Source organism: Vipera berus (assembly GCF_964194415.1).
Source record: "Vipera berus genome assembly, chromosome: 8".
Lineage (NCBI taxonomy): Eukaryota > Metazoa > Chordata > Lepidosauria > Squamata > Viperidae > Vipera > Vipera berus.
The window spans coordinates 24467500-24480333 of NC_138211.1; the positions used below are offsets into that span (position 1 = coordinate 24467500).

A 12834-nucleotide genomic window follows, 5' to 3' on the forward strand; every position below is an offset into this window, starting at 1 on the left:
ATTAGAATTAGGGGTTTAAAGGAGAATGGTAAAGAAGATTTAAAGCAGCTGATTTCTGAGGCTCTGGAAGGGGTACTGGGCCAGTCAGCATCTGAAATTGAGGGAAATATGGACAAAGTTTTTCGTGTAAATTCATGGATTGCAAGACAGAGGAAGTTACCCAGAGATGTGGTGGTCTATTTTACAAAGAGAGTAATTAGAGATGAAGTCATTCAAGCTGCTTATGATACTAATTTGGTAGTGGCTGAGCAAGAAGTTTTGGTTTTAAAAGAGATCCCTCCGAAGATCCTAAGGAGAAGGAAAGATTTTGCATTTCTAGTACAGGAACTTAAGAAACGTGATATTAAGTTCAGATGGGAGATTCCAGTTGGGTTGGTGGCGACGCACGAAGGTAAAAGACATCATTTGGTTACTGTGGCTCAGGCACGTGATTTTTATAGTAATGTGTTAAAAGCAACCCCCCTATCATTTTTGGAAGCTGCAAAAGGATACGGTGTGGGAAAGTTTCAAGATGTTGCAGATAGACAGACAGAGGACAATGGTGTTGGAGGGGATCAAGCCACAGTCTCATCGGTTGCTGCAGGAGGCCAGAAGATGACGCGTGCCGCCCTAAGAAGAGCGAGACAAGAGCAAGAGCAAGACCAGCAGAAAGTTATGGAATCTTCAAAGTGTGCTTACAGTGAAGATGTAGGAGGAGAGCGGTCTAAAGAAGTTTTGGGGGTCATGACAGAGGTGCTCCAAAAGTTTTGGGGCGTTAAGATTGCTGATTAAATTTTTAGATTAGAATGTCAATGGAGTAAAATTATTATAGAGGAGAAAGAAAGTTTTTTTTCCCTCTTTTTTAATATTTTACACAATTTAAGATTGATGTTATTTGCTTGCTAGAAAAGTATATTAGGGTTATGGACTTAAAGTATGTGTTGAACTAAGAGTGGGTATGTAAGCTCCTAATTAACAACAAGTTGTCTTAGAGATTGCCTAAATTTTTTTTTTTATATACTCTTTTTATTTGAACTTTTATTTGAACTTAAGGATGATTTGGAACTGTGAGACATTTGGCGTGATACATGCAAGAACTATTTTTGATTATAGTTTAGTTTGGTCGGAGATTATTAAGATTAACAGAGATAAGCGCTTTTGGTGCGTAACTGAGAATTTGTTTGGAAATTAGAGAAAGGTGGGAGAATGCAAATAGCAGGTGAAAGTTTTTTTTTTTCTGTTTTTTTTTGAAATTAATATGAATAAGGACTGGGATTAAGAAAATTTATTTTGAGTAAAGATCTTTTTCTGTTTTCCTCTTTTTCTTTTCTACTTTATTTGTAATATTAATATTGTTTGTACTCATTTTATATGAGCTAGAGAGAGATAGAATTTATAGTTTATTGTTGATAACATAGGGGTGTTTATGTTTGTTTTTTGATTTTATGCCCTGTATTTAGCTCTGGGAAGTCGGGGGGGGGGAGGAGGGAGTGGGGGAGAGGGAGAGGGGTGGGGGAGGGAGGGATTAAAGTCAAAATGTATTGTAAAACTTTTTAAATAAAAAAAAAGGGATGTCAGCAGATTTGAAGAATCCTCAAGATTTGAGGAAGTCTTTCATTTTTTTCAGAATTCTTTTTTGAAATTTGGGGAACTCCAAAGTTAGTATACTCTCGACAGAAGAATGCTTTTTGGCCACATGTAGAGGAGGGAGGAATGGGAAAGTGGCTGGTAGAGGAATGGAGACAGCGTGGCTGGAAGGCAGGCCCAGGGCAGCCTTTCAGGACAGCCTCTGCTGCAGAATATTCCCCCCTGGAGTGGTCCAGAGGGAAGCAGCAGAAGGTTCCGGGAGAATCCATTGGGCACCGATCAGTCCTCTCTCCTGCTCCAGATGGCCTGGGAAAACAAAACACACCCACCTGTTGCCATGGAGATTCTTCATAATGAACATCAATAAACCTCTGAGGAAAACCACAGAATAAGGAAGGAAGCTGTTCCAAGATAACCAAACTCACACAAGGTCCCCGATCAGGCCTAACAAGCCTTGTGGTCACTTCCTTTGAAAACCATCAAGTCTTAGATTCCTTACTCATTAAGAAATACAAGGATGGCACAAGCATCTTGCGTTAGATAAAACAGGCCCTAATTGCAAACCCTTGTGCCATGATACAATCGACATCAGCTTCACCCAGTTGGGCAACTGTAGTGGGCTGATAGCTACTAGCTATCTGAAAATCATAAATGATCTGCCCACCAAATTACCATTTTGTTCTTATCCACAATTGCTTCACCATTGGGGAGCACATGGCTTTCCAAATTGCAGAAGATATCAACATTCTCATGATTTTATAGCTATGTTGTGAACAGGACCACACAGGCTGGAATACACTCACAAGCTGAATACGGGCCCGCAGAGGAGGCTGGGTTCTTGTTTCAAGCAGCTGACTGGCCTCAGCGTCTGTACCATCCGGATGCTGCTTTCATGAATCCCATGCCAGTTGCTCGGAATGTATCAGGGCAGGTCTTGGGGGCTGATGGAAAGACTCTGTCTTCACAATGGATATTTGGTTGGCCACTTTGGGAATAAAATGATGAAATAGATGAGCCCTTGGTCTCAGCCAGGACGTCTCCTACATCTTTGTTACTCAGAAACTTTGAGAGGCATGGACTTCACCTCCAAGAATTCCCCAGAAACACTGTCCTACAGGTTCTTCTCTTTACATATTACTGAAGACTAAAGGCATGTCTTTACACAACATGACTAAACGTGGTATTGAATTAATCCATTTTCTCTGTCTGCGCAATACATTGAACCATCAGCTAATTAAACAAGCTGGCTTCACACAAATATGGAGGCACAAAAACACAAACTAAGTGTTGTGTATTCGGTTCTTGCAGGCATTGAGCGAGACAGAGGGTTCAAACAGCAACAGGCTTTATTGAGAGTCAGAACATAACAGAAGCAACAAGTAGCTGCTATGCAGATATTTATACGGTTGGCCTCTAGACGGTGACCAATAGATTTAAAGCAGCAGTTTCCCAGCCAAAAACCTACTTAACCGGCTGGAGACAGCCAGTCTAGTTCGGCCCAGCAACCATTACAAACATGCAAGCGAATTCAGCCATTAGCAATCAGTTTAAACATAAGCAAGCAATTACAGCATATAAGGCCAGTACCTTACACTATGGTTAACACTAATCAAGCTTAGGGTGCTGCATGAATGCATCTGCTAGATTACTGAGGGTCCTAATTAAACTAATCATCTGATCACAACCAGTATCTTTCCCCTCACTGTAAAGGGCAAGCATCTCTCCGCACACAGCCGCAACCCTTTTGCCCTCCTGAATTCCTTGTCTCTTACCAGCAGACTCCCCGGTGCTCACATGTGGTCCCTCAAATGCTGCCTCAGGGGGTCCAGGACAGGATCAGTGTTATTTTTCTTCTCATCTGAGGACTGTAGGTCACATCTTTCTTGGCACTTTGGTAATACTGAATTGTATTTTCAAAACTTCAAAATCTTGCAAAATCTCTGCCAGAAATGATCTCTGCACAGCACAGTTGTGTTCCAAGGGCTTCACCTTGAAGGAGGCCATACAGGATTTGTGGTTAGCTGGGCACTGTGAGCCTTGCGTTGCAGCTGCTGAGGCCAAGCAGATGGTGCCTTACCTAGGATTGCACACAGAGCTCATTTACAGCAGAGGCAAAGTTTGGAGCAGAACGCCTGGGACTTGCAGGGCTCCAGTGCTCTGCAAAAGCCCGGGGGGGGGGGGAACAGGGGGTAAGTGCATTTGAAATGAAAAACTGCTCCAACTGAAATCTACCTCTTTTTACGAAACTCCAGGCCCCTTCTCAGAAAAAATGTACAGGTGATCCTCAACAACGGTTCGCTTAGTGACCATTCAAAGTTACAACGGCATTGAAAAAAGCAATTCGTGATGGTTTTTCACACTTATGACCATTGCCGCATCCCCAGGGTCACGTGATTTACATCCGGATGCTTGACCACTGACCCTGGGATCCCGGGATCCCCTTTTGTGACCTTCTGACATGCAATGTCAATGGGGAAGCCTCTTAACAACCATGCAACTAACTTATCACCTGCATGATTCGCTTAGCAACTGTGGCAAGAAAGGTCATAAAATGGGGCAAAACTCATTTAACAACTGTCTCACTTAGCAAGAGAAATGTTGGGCTCAATTGTGGTTGTAGGTGGAGGACAACCTGGATTTAAATGCATAAAATAGATTATATTAGCATGGAAACCAATTGTGGTTAAATAAAGTCATCAGTATACTAAAAAATAAAAAGTAATAATATAGTAATATCTGTGCTTCTTTATTGATCCATGAAATCAATAAGACAAGCTAAATTTCAGTTGGGGATTAGCAAAAATAAAATTGTGATTTCTTCCCCTGTCCAAGTTCAAAGAGCCCAGTGTTCCTTTCCAGCCAGCTCTGGGGCCAGGAGCTGGGCTCAAGAGGGCCTCCCCAACTTGCCGCTCCAGGAGCCCCTCTGGCCGGAGAGACAGGCAGATCCCGTCAGGGCCCCGAAGGCAACAGCCTGAGGACATGAGCCAAGGTGAGGAGGGAAACCAGATGGCCTGTCAGGACCCACCTCAACCCCACATCTTAAGAAAGCAGAACTCTTGGAAGCGATTTCTTCCAACAGGAACTTTTATTAAGAGTAGTTGATAGCAGGCATAATAGACAGGATCTGAGATTTCCCATGCAGAGCAATATATTAAAGTATCCCCAAGCAAGACCCCACCCCATAGTTCATCCAGCCAGTGTGGGACGGCCAATCCCCAGATGTTAGGTCCATCATGGGAAAAGGGGAGATAACACTGGCCCGTCTCTGGGTCACACAGCGATGGATGGTCCTGAGGCTCTTCACACCTTCCTCTGAGAGCGTAGAAATAAACCAGGCACTGGGTTACATTCCTTATTCCCTCCCTTGTTCTAGCTGACAGTTTAGGAAGAGAAAGTTCATAGAGAGAGATAATGCAGGAAGCAAATTGTTACATTGTAGGGGATAGAGGACACAGAGGCAATAAATGAAAGCAAAAGGTTACATTGTTGCAGATAGAGGAAGCAGAGGCAATAAACCCGCAGGCACATCCCCCCCTTCCCCTTGGGAGTATAGCAGAACCTAGATAGATAGATAGATAGATAGATAGATAGATAGATAGATAGATAGATAGATAGATAGATAGATAGATAGATAGACAGACAGACAGACAGACAGACAGACAGACAGACAGACAGACAGATAGATAGATAGATGATAGATAGATGATAGATGATAGATAGATAGAAATGAAATGAAATGAAATGAAATGAAATGAAATGAAATGAAATGAAATGAAATGAAATAGGAATGGGTTCTGACAGGTCAAGACAGGCTGCCCAAGTGGAGTGTCACTGTGCAGCTGCCACTTGCCTATCCGCAAATCTCAGTTTTCTTTGAAAGTCAGAATCGCTTTCACACCACACTGATCCTCTAATTAATTTTGGATTATGTGTCCTGCCAGAAAGGGGGCAACCTGACCCAATAGTGCACCTATAACTTTCAGTTTAATGAGTTGTTTTCAAACTTGGCAACTCCAGAACATAAAATCCCAGGGCTGGACAGGACCTCAAAGCTCTTCTCGTTTAACCACTTGCTCAAGGCAGGAGTCCTTATACCATTCCAGCCATTCATATGGTTGTCCAGTCTGTTCTTCAGACCTCCAGGGACGGGGCGCCCGCAACCCCAGCAGGCAAGCTGTTCCCTGGATTAATTGTTCTCACTGTCAGAAACTTTCTCCTTACTTCTAGATTGAATCGCTCTTTAATGAATTTCTATCCATGACTCCCTGTCCTGTTCAGCTGCTTTGAAGAACAGGCTGGCCCTCTCTTCTCCACAATAACAAATCTTTATTCAATCACAGAACATCACATAAAATACAGAAAACATAGTTATTTAAGATAGAATACAAGAGAAAAGAAATAGAATTATATACGCTAAAATGTCCAAAATATCTATAAGTGGTTAGAATCAATCCCAGGGCATAAAGAGCAAATTATGGAGCAGTACTTATCTGTGGACAGAGAAATGGAGTCAAACTGATCTGATAACATTTTAAGATAAAATAAATCAAAATGACCAGGATATTTAATAAAAAGTGGAAATAATTGCTCCTGGTGTAACATGTTTCAATGATTCAATAATTCCACCACTGCATGGACACAATCCACAATCTTTGTTTGAGGAGGATTTCCTTCAAGGGACTAGACATGCCGAGGTCCCTCAACCGTTCATTATAGAATTTAACCTCCAGACCATTTATCACATTTGTTGCTCTTCTCTGCACACTTTACAGGGTCTCAACATTTTTTTTGTTGACCAGAACTGGACGTAGGAATCCAAGTATGGCCTCACTGGCGTGGTATAAAGCAGTATTATCACTTCTTGTGATCTTGATGCTCTCCCACTGTTAATGCAGCCCAGGATGGCATTGGCTTTTTTGGTAGCTGCACCACACTGCTGGTTCATACTTAACTGGTTGTTCATTTTAGGACACCTAGATCCCTCTCACAATTATTGTTCTTGAGACAGGTTCCACCTATTTTATACCTGAGCATTTGGTTTTTCTCTGCCTAAGAGCGAGATCTTATTTTTCTCTCCACTAAACTGCTTTATGTTGGATAGGCCCCATCATTCAAGTCTGTCAAAATCCTTCTGTATCTTGAGTCTGTCTTCCAAAATGTTCAGTATTGCCCCCAGATTGGTGTGATCTGCAAATTTGATGAGTTCCTCTTCTATTCCCTCATCTAAACCACTTATGAAGATGTTGAAGGACACTGGTCCTCAAACAGAACTTTGAGACACCCCACTGCATGCAGATGTCGTTCCATTGGGGACTATCTGCTGAGTGCGGTTGGTCAGCCAACTGTGAATCCATCTGGTGGTGGCATTATCAGTCCCACATTTTTCTATTTGATCAAGAAATAGGCTGTAGTCTGCTTTGTTATGCCTTACTGAAGAAAGTAAAGTAAGTACTTACTTTAAGACATGTGGACTTCACTTCCAGAATGTCCCAGTGAGCATGGAAATTTTGTGGAATTGAAGTCCAAGTGTCCTAAAGTTGCCATTTTTGAGAAACGCTGGGTTAGAAGATTGTTTGTCCAATAAGGATAGAACCCCAGTTTCCTTCAATTTACAGACATCATTGTATATCCAAAATTAGTTTACTCACCTTCCCCAGGATAAAGTTTTGGACATACAGTGTTCATTAATTAATATACTGTAGGTAGTCCTTGACTTATGAGCAGAATTGGGAATGAAACTTCCATTGCTAAGCAATGCAGTTCTTAAGTGAGTTGTGCCTGATTTTACAACCTTTTTGCCACAATCGTTAAGTGATTCATGTGGTTTAGGCAAATCTGGCTTCCCCCATTGACTTTTCTTGCCAGAACCCAGAAGTTACAAATGCTGATTACATCACCCCAGAATGCTGCAGTCAATGTGCCAGCTGCCAAGCACCTGAGTTTGATCATATGACTGCGGGGATGGTCATTAAATAAATGGTCGTAAGTCAGCGATACAACTATTGAATATACAATGCATCACAAGGTGCTAGAAGTGGTCCCAGAGCCCCATTTCCTTCCCAGCCCACTCCCTCCAGGCTGAGTCCCAACGCCTGGCCATATAAGGCTCGGCAGTGAGCCAAACTCTTGCAGCCCTGAAGGCGTGTGCATGGCCCATGGGAATCTGCAGGATGCTCTTATAATGACTTCATGGCCCTTAATTTTAGAGGAGCACCATCTAAAGGCTGGCAGAGGCCCACAGAGAAGAGTGCGGGTAACCAGAGCTGGAGCCCTGAGGGTCAGCCCTCCCTTGGCTGAGGGGCCAGGGCAGCTATTTGGCCACTGGGAGTCGGCTGTTACTCTGGTGGCCTCTTCTCCTTGTGTTTCTGAGCTATTTTCTTCCTCCACCCACTGCTGTCATTTATTGCAGCAGAGATTCCTAGCACACGGGGGGGGGGGGAGGTTGTCTTCCTACCCACCTCTTCCACTGGGGCGGAGTGGGGCAGCCCCTCTGCAGAGAATTGGTTGCTGTACAGTTTCAGGCTTCTTGCCTTTACGGGCAATGGAAGGGATAAGGGGGCTGGCAGGATGACAGAATGGCTATTCTGGAAGAGCTTTTCTGCTCTCAGAATGTGAAGGTGTTGCGTATTTTCCCCTAGATTTTTTGGGGGGGAATTATGCAGCAGCAGAAGAAATCTAAAATCCAGAAGTGCACAATAAAGTGCCCAAGAGACAGAGACACATCTGCTCACCAAAAGCTTTTGCCTCCCCGCCATCTTTCCTCCTTAGGAAGCCCCCCCGGGTGGCCCTGCTGTCCCCGTGAGAGGATCGTGGCCTGATGGATTCCGTCAAGGCCAAACATCGGCCCTGGGAATCCTCTGACTTTCCCAGAATGCTTGGATTTTACGGGGGCTCCCACAGGGGCAGCCCCAGGACAGGACAGGACAAAGGAAGCTGCCTTCAGCTCCAGGAATCCTCCACCTGCCATCAGGTGAGCCCACAATTACGGCTCTAAGTTGAGGCAGTTCTTAAGTGGGTCACCACATCATTTTGCACCTTTTTTGCAGCAGTTGTTAAGTGAATGCCATAGTCATTAAGCAAACCCGTTGTTCACTAGGTTTTTTTTTTGCCAGAAGCAGGAAGTGAAACATTGTAAATAGCAGTCATGTGACCACGGGATGCTGCCAATGTAGGCCAGCTGCCAAGCACCCAAAATGCGGTCCTGTGACCATGGGAGAGGGCTGGCCATTGGCCCTTCAAATGTGGGTCATGAGTACCTTTTGAGGGGTCGTCATAACTTTGAACGGTGCTAAGCAACTGGCCATAAGTCGAGGACTCCCTGAAAATATGCCAAGCAGCCACCTGGACAATAAAGACTAAGAACAACAAAGGGAGGTTTGATAATGGATGGATTTTCATAAAACATGATAGCGGGTGACCCACAGTGCTGGTCCAGCAAATCAAGTTACAGCTTGATGTGATGCTCTGAAGGCATTAAGTTCCTTCCAAATGCTGAACCACAAACTAACCAACACTGATGTAGCATAGGCTCACAAGTTTTGTGTGTATAGGCCAGGGGTCGGCAACCTAAAAAAGAAAAAGAGCCACTGGGAACCGGTTCCATCACAAATTAAAAAAAGAGGGAGCCGCGTGCGTGTGTCCATGCACGCGCATGCGCAAAAAGGTTTTTTGCGCATGCGCGGACGCACGCGGCTGCCATTTTTTTAAAAATGAGATGGAACCGGTTCCCGGTTGCCCGATGGCGACGGCCCGTCTGCAAAGCTGCCGCTTTCGGCAGCTTTGCAGACGGGCCGTGGCAGCTTCCTCAAAGAGCGGCGCCCCTGCCCATTCCGAGAGGTGCGCGCGCACCTCTCCGAACGACCGGAGGTGCGCGCGTACCTCCGCGCGAATGGGCAGCGGTGCCGCTCTTTCAGGAAGCCCGCCGCGGCCCGTCTGTGAAGCTGCCGAAAGCGGCAGCTTAGCAGACGGGCCGCGGCAGCTTCCGCAAAGAGCGGCGCCCCTGCCCATTCCGAGAGGTGCGCGCGCACCTCTCCGAACGACCGGAGGTGCGCGCGCACCTCCCCAAACCTTTGGGGAGGTGCGCGCGTACCTCCGTGCGAAGGGGCAGCGGCGCCGCTCTTTCAGGAAGCTGCCGAAAGCGGCAGCTTCCTGAAAGAGCGGCACCGCTGCCCGTTCGCGCGGAGGTACGCGCGCACCTCCCCAAAGGTTTGGGGAGGTGCGCGCGCACCTCCGGTCGTTCGGAGAGGTGCGCGCGCACCTCTCGGAATGGGCAGGGGCGCCGCTCTTTGCAGAAGCTGCCGCGGCCCGTCTGCTAAGCTGCCGCTTTCGGCAGCTTCACAGACGGGCCGCGGCGGGCTTCCTGAAAGAGCGGCACCGCTGCCCATTCGCGCGGAGGTACGCGCGCACCTCTCCAAAGGTTTGGGGAGGTGCGCGCGCACCTCCGCCCATTCGGGGAGGTGCGCGTGCACCTCTCCAAACGGGCGGTGCCACTCTCCATTTGGAGAGGTGCGCGCGCACCACTGCCCGTTGGAAGAGGTGCGCGCGCACCAGGCAGCTGGGAGCCGCAAGAGACGGCTCAAAGAGCCGCATGCGGCTCCGGAGCCGCAGGTTGCCGACCTGTGGTATAGGCAGTGTCAGCCGCACCAAGCAGACCAGACCAAGAATCAACTCTGTGGGACGATTAGGACTACTTTTATTGAGATGAGATGGCTTTAATCATTGAATCTGGCAAGTCTGGCTGTGCTGTGTCTCCCCCCCACATTGGTCTAGTGAAATAGGGAGGGGTCTGACTGAGCCACTTGCATGTACTTTGTGCCTGGTTTGCACTTAGGATTTTCTCCTTTTTCTCCTGGTTGCTTTGCTAATAGATCTGGCTTCTCCCCATCCTCTGCCTTACTTTCTACAGTCAGGGTGATCGTGAAGGGTCAGCGAAGGCGACTGCAGCATATCGGCTGCACGCCCTCTGGAGCAGACAGCCCCCTTGGGGGGCTTTGAGGGAAAATGCAGCGGTCACTGCTTCTGAGACTGGCTGTACTACAGAAAGTGTTGGGGGGGGGAGGCTCAAGGGAATGGAGGTCAAAAGAGGCTGGGCTCAGTGCACAATCACAACTGCTATCTTGACTTTTTGGGTATCTCTGCAGACTCCCTGCAGGCTTGTGGTTTTGCACTGCTGGTCATGGAAGAAATAACTCCCAATGAAATGGCATTTTGGAGCCTTGAGATTATTCACCATTCCCCACAAAATGGTACCGCTCTGATTTCCCAGCCCTGAAGGCATCCGTGGATTGAGATCTGCCCTCCCACTGTCTTCATCCTGTTTCTAGGCAGACAAGAAAGCAGGAGGGACTTCTAAAGAAGCACCCGAGAAACAGAGAGCAGAGACCCAGATTAACTTCATCAGGAAATGGAGGGTTCCAACATCTTGACATCTCAAGCTGCGGCCCTAAGCCAGAGCTGGAGGCACCAGATGGGCTGGGACAGGCCAAGGACAGATCCCAGCAAGACACGCCTCCCCCCCCCCGCCTCTGACCAGCCAACTCTGCCTGGCAGAATAATGCAGGTATTGCAGGAGCTGCACGGGTGGCTTTGAGGCAACTGGTGGCCATGGGTGGTGCAACCCTTCTGCTCCAGTCCTTGCTACCCTCAAAGCTCTCTATCCCTCCAGGAGGCAGAGAATTTCTCCGCCCCCCCACCAGGTTGGTGGGTTCAGTAGCAGCTCTCTGGAGCCATGAGACTGGGAGGAGCCCCCTCCCTTCCCAACATCCTGGAAGGCAGAGAAACTGTTCTCTTCCAACAGGCAGAAAAAGGTACCTAGCATAGAAGGAAGAGGGACATTTGTTGTGCAGAAGGGCTGAAACCAGAGTGATGGTCAGACAAAAGGCCCGAGAGCATGTTCCAAAACAATAGGATGAGTTGGTTAAGATCAGGACTGTTAAAGAAAGAAACCAAAGGCTCGAAGAACAAGTTTTGTCGGCTAACTGAACAAACGGGAAAATTCAACATTTAATAAACAACAGGAAATGTCACCTTTGTGTGAAAAGGATGAAACAATGGACCAATAAGTAAGTAAATAAATAAAAATAAAATTTCACAAATCGACTATAACAACGTCATGACTGAGTTATTCATAGGAAACTTTGCTTCAGGTTTGGATTCAGTGTACCAAGAACCGCTGGGGCCATCTAGTTGAGATGGTCTTTATGGGGCTGCCAGATCAAAACAGGCAGGCACCTTGTTCATGACATGCCCGTGATATTGCTGTGCTGTTTGATGCTAGGATTGAGAAAAAGCAATTAAAAAGAATTGTAAAATACCAGGATTCACGGATCAAAGTTGAATGCTTCTGGAACAAGAAATCTGCTCTTATATCAATTGTGATTGGAGCTTGTTCTGTTTCAAACAGGCTGCTGTTGCTATGATTCAGACAGATAAACTCCACGGAAAGGATTTCATGCAGATTACTTTAATTCATCAGGCATTCTCTAAACATTAACTCACAGTTATTGGAGAGATTCTTCTGAAGTACATTTCATAATCTTATCCCATCACGCAGTGTGAAAAGAAGTAATCCTTCCCACGCTAAGGGAACAAAGGCTCCTGTGGCTCTCGTGGCTGGAATTCATTAAAAACATGCAGCTCTGCACGTAGGCAGGAAACCCAGGTATCCAAACGGAAGTCCCTCCCACTGCCAATCCAAAACATAGATGTGACCAAGTAACTGATACTACATTACCCAAGAGGCTATCCCTTAAGGGGACAGTTCTTAATTCTTAAAATAACTATTTACTCCAACCAGCACACTCCCCGCCTGGAATTATAAAATTTCCACTATTAACTAACTGTTAACTAAGATAAATAAAGGCATAGCATCAAACAATGTGACTATGAGGTAGACACAAAATATGCATAGCTTGAGGTTCAATCTTCAAGTTCGGTCTTCCTTAACAGCAGTACCAGGTTGGTGATCGATCTGGTGTAAAGCCTTTTAACAAAAGTCTGTGAGTCACAACATGACTCTTGTGGCTTCGCGATCTGGACTTCAACTTGGTGAACTTGGTGACGGCGGCGTTGCTCCAGGACCGCTCTAGGCCTTCCCTTCCATCGACAGCTTGCTGGGCGTCCTCGGCGGTAGTGGAGCCGGCCTTCGGATGGTCCCTCGCTGCTGGCGGTCTCGGTGGAGGCGTTTCGGGCCATTCCGGGCCGCTTCTGTGGTCGGCTTGGTCTCCCTCGGCTGTGGCGGCGGCGGCGTTCTTGGCTCGCTCCGTTGGC

General features: G+C 46.6%; 1 long non-coding RNA gene across 1 annotated transcript; it reads right to left on the bottom strand.

Annotated features, from left to right (window-relative positions):
- Positions 1 to 422: 422 nt before the first annotated feature.
- Positions 423 to 12171, bottom strand: LOC308671768. Its single transcript, XR_014027295.1, has 4 exons — positions 12064 to 12171; positions 3339 to 3723; positions 2370 to 2551; positions 423 to 1872 (listed from the first exon to the last, which is right to left on the bottom strand). It is a non-coding gene; the product is annotated as an uncharacterized lncRNA (long non-coding RNA).
- Positions 12172 to 12834: the final 663 nt, after the last annotated feature.